The sequence below is a fragment of the Lutra lutra genome, chromosome 3 (genome assembly GCF_902655055.1).
Source record: "Lutra lutra chromosome 3, mLutLut1.2, whole genome shotgun sequence".
Taxonomy (NCBI): Eukaryota; Metazoa; Chordata; class Mammalia; order Carnivora; family Mustelidae; genus Lutra; species Lutra lutra.
The window spans coordinates 52,115,598-52,119,862 of NC_062280.1; the positions used below are offsets into that span (position 1 = coordinate 52,115,598).

The 4,265-nt window shown below is 39.6% G+C and overlaps 2 pseudogenes; one reads left to right on the forward strand and one right to left on the reverse strand.

Annotated features, from left to right (window-relative positions):
- Window positions 1-697: 697 nt before the first annotated feature.
- Window positions 698-1,449, reverse strand: LOC125095534 (40S ribosomal protein S4-like; annotated as a pseudogene).
- A 755-nt stretch (window positions 1,450-2,204) lies between these two features.
- Window positions 2,205-3,496, forward strand: LOC125095470 (elongation factor 1-gamma-like; annotated as a pseudogene).
- Window positions 3,497-4,265: the final 769 nt, after the last annotated feature.

Below are 4,265 nucleotides of genomic sequence, written 5' to 3' on the forward strand. Positions count from 1 at the left end.
GTATTTTATAGTGATTTATTATTCTATTTTACATGATCTTTGTTGTGTCTAATCTAATAAGCCCAATTATTCTTAATTTTGGTTACTGTGTTTTTTAGGTATTGTGCCTCAAGAGAATGAACTCTATGGGTTGACCTAAGTTCCACCAATTAGGAGTACTGACACAGAAGAGTAAAGGAAGGGAAGAGAGCAAGTTTATAACCCTGGTTTCCTCCCTCGATCCCTGAAGGGTATCTGTATTCCTGCAGGATTATGTTCTGCTAGCCAGCTCTCTTAAAAATTTATCTGAGTCCAGTAGCTGCTCTTCCATCACCTCTTTAGGCTTAAAAGAAATTATGTACCCTGCTAGTACCAGTTTTTAGGCAATGCACTAACTCTGGTGTTTTCCTAATAATCCTACACTTTGCTTTGTCCTTTCATTCAACCTTCCTCAAATCACTCAATTTGGGTCAACTATTTTTTTTCTACCTGGGATATTACCTGTAGTGAATTTTATGTATAGAAAGTCTTATTTTTTTTTTCAATATTTTCTTTACTGGTTTCAGGAATTTGTCATACTTTCAAAGGACATTTTCATACAAGTATTGTATAAAGTGTCTCGTGTTTCCTTTTACCACTTTTTTTTTTCATGGTGCATTATCTTTAATTAAGTGTAGAGAATTCCAGTCATCACCAAGACACCAATTCACCTACTGTTCTATTTGGTTACCAGTGTCTTGTCTATCTCTTCAGCAATGGTGAGGCAGATACCTTTTCCATGAGAAAGAGAAATCCATGGCTTATTGTCTTTGCCAATAACAAAAATGTTGGAGGGCTGGATGGCAAATTTGTTGCTATTGGTATCTTTCACATGAACTATACTGAAAGAACCCCGGGTCTCTCTCTGTTGGTGATTACACCAATTCTTCCCAGGTTAGCGCATTCAGTTACCATATACAAATTACCAGTGTCAAACCTGATGGAATCAGTAAACTTTCAAGTCTCCAAATCAATGTGAATGATGAAGGGATTAGGGTAGTTGATGGTGTGAACATCAGGGGTCATTAGATAAAGGATTCCTTTTGTTTCCACAACAATCTTTGTCACTTTGCACAACTTGGACTTGCCCTCCTCAGATGAAATACAATGAATAGCAAAGTGACTCTTGGTGTCACAGATTAGACCGAAATTCTCTTCAGTCTTATTACCACTTGGGACATCCATAAACCAACATGTAAGTTAGATCAGTCTGGACCTTGGCACCAATGAAGCATTATATGTTTATCTTCCTTACTTTATCTTCTTTTAGGGCATACTTAAGCCTATTCTTTAGGAAAATGATGAAAGGGAGACAGTCTCTCAGACAATGGCAACTTGGAGATGGTTGAGGAGCTAACATATCAGTTTATCCAACTTCCAGTGTTTTAAAGTTGCTGTCTGCTTCAGATGCTTCTTGGAACCATGGGCCATGGCTGTTCCAGGCATGAAAAAAATTCCTTTCACAACTTCAAATATTATGTTCAAATCTATGATTCATCTGGTATGTCTTATGATATTAGAAATGAGGTATTACTCATTTTTTCCTATAATTTTTGTAGCTATTTTTCTCTGATTTATTTTCTATTTGACTTTTTGAAAGTTTATCAAATTAAAAACATAATACTGGTATTTTTATTGAACAAATATAAAATGTGTAGATTAATTTAGGGATAAGTGAAATCTTGGAATCCACTTACTCATGATTATAGTACTCTTTCCACTTGTTCAAGTCTTCATTTGTATTTCCCACTAGTATTTTTTTTAAGTTTTCTTTGAGAGGTTTTTTTTTTGTTGTTGTTGTTGTTTTTTATAGGTCTTGATACCCTAGACACATTGCACAGTGGTTAAGTTACTGTAAATGTCTCCTTTTATTATTAATTGGTTTACATATTTGAAACCTAGTGATTCTTGACCCAGCTACCTTAATTTTGAACCCAGCCACTTTTTTTTAGTTCTTTTTATGTTTGTAATAGTTATAAATTTTTTTAGTTTTCCTATAATCAGCCTCTGGTAAGAGCAAAATAGAAGAAGCTCTCAGACTCTGTGTTCAACTGAAACTTTACACAGGAAGTGACCTTTTAACTGAGTCCCGGGTTCAAATGGGATTTTGATAGTTGCAAATAAAGGTGAGAGGCATATGGGAAGAATGTTCTAGATTAAGAAAGGAATAGCTTTTTATGTGTGGAATCACCATGGCAGCCGGCACCCTGTGCATATATCCTGAAAACTGGAGGGCCTTCAAGCCTCTCATTGCTGCTCAGTAAAATGGGGCTTAGATCCATGTACTCTCTGCAACCCCTACTTCCACTCTGGCCAAATCAACCACACCCCCAAATTTCTCTGTAAATTTCCTGTCAGCAAGTTTCCAGCATTTAAAGGTGACAATGGTTTCTGTGTGTTTGACAGCAATGCCAGTGCCTACTCTGTGAGCAATAAGGAGCTGTGGGGAGGTATTCTAGAGGCAGCAAAGCTCAAAGGTGAGCTTTGCTGACAGTGACATAGTGACCCCAGTTAGTACCTGGGTGTTCCCCACTTTAGACATTGTGCACCACAAGAAGCAGGCGACAGAGAATGCAAAGGAGGAAGTAAGGCAAATTCTGGGGCTATTGGATGCTCACTTAAAGACAAGGACTTTTCTGTGGGCGAATGTGTGACACTGGCTGACGTCACAGTTGTTTGCACCCTGTTGTGGCTCTATAAAAAGGTCCTGGAGCCTTCTTTCCACCAGACCTTCCCTGACACCAGCCACTGGATCCTCCCTTGCATTAACCAGCCCCAGTTTAGGGCTATCTTGGGGGAGGTGAAACTCTGTATGAGAAGATAGCCCAGGTCGATGTTAAAATTTGCAGAGAGCCATCCTGAAAAGATCACTCCATGGAAAGAGAAGGGTTCTTGAGAAGAGAAGCAGAAGCCCCAGGCTGAGTGGAAAGAGGAAAAAAAGACTGCTGTCCCTGCTCCTGAGGAGGAGATGGATGACTGTGAGCAGGTGTTGACTATTGAGCCAAAGGCCAAGGATCCCTTTGCTCACCTGCCTAAGAATACCTTTGTATTGGTTGGTTTAAGTGCAAATAATCCAATGAGGACACCTTCTCTATGGTGCTGCCCTATGTTTGGGAGCACTTTGCTAAGGATGACTGGTCTCTGTGCCATTCTGAGGACTGCTTCCCCGAGAGCTCACCCAGACCTTCATGAGCTCACCACTGGGATGTTCTAGAGGTTGGACAAACCAAGGAAGAATGCTTTTGCCTATGTCACTCCCTTTGGAGCCAACAATAGCAGCTGGTCTGGGTCTTCTAAGGCCAGGATCTTGCTCTTCTGTTGAGTCCAGACTGGCAGGTGGACTAAGAGTCATATATATGGCAGAAACTGGATCCTGGCAGTGAGGAGAACCCAGACACTGGTTTCAGAGTTCTTTTCCTGGGAGGGGAACTTCCATCATGTGGGCAAAGCATTCAGTTAGGGAAAGATCTTTAAGTGAACATCTCTTGCTATCACCTATCATCCTGAACCTGTCCTTCAGGGAGATAGGCATCAGTAAAGGAAACTGAACATTGGAAGAAAAAGAGAGAAAGGAACACTATGTAATGGTTGAAAGAGACAAAGCACATGGTCAATTTGAAGACTTGCATGTCATTCAGTACCATGGGGCAATGGGTTATGAAGTGGAAAGTTAGTTGTGAGACATGAAAAAGATAGGGAAAAAATGAGTTCATTTAGGGCCCTTAAAGAGGTTTAGGAATCATGCTAAGAACAATGGAAACAATTGAATTTTAGCCAAAGAGCAAGTAAGATGACTATCAATATGGAGAATGAAGTTTTGTGCTTTGTATGGCTGATATAAGTGCTTTGCAATGATATGGGAGGTAAACTTTGTGACACAAATAAAGAGGAATGCATGGGTTGAAGGCCTATTAACGAGGTAGCACCTGCAAGAATTGATGACTCACTGGCAGGGAGAAGAAAGGAGAGGGAGAGGTGAAGCATTCTGGCTGGGACAGTGGTTGGAGCAGGAAAGGATTTGTGAGAAGGAGAGGAATTCAGATTTGTTGAGGTTGAATTTGCAAAGCCTGTGGAACATATACATACTAATTTACAAAATATGTCCATATGTTGGATCCAGTCATTCATTTATTTAATGAATATTGATTAAATGCCCTCTCCAAATCAGATCTTTCCCCTTGAGCTATGCCTCCTGTACTATTATAACAATCAAGATAGTATGGTATAAAAATATTTGTTATTTATAT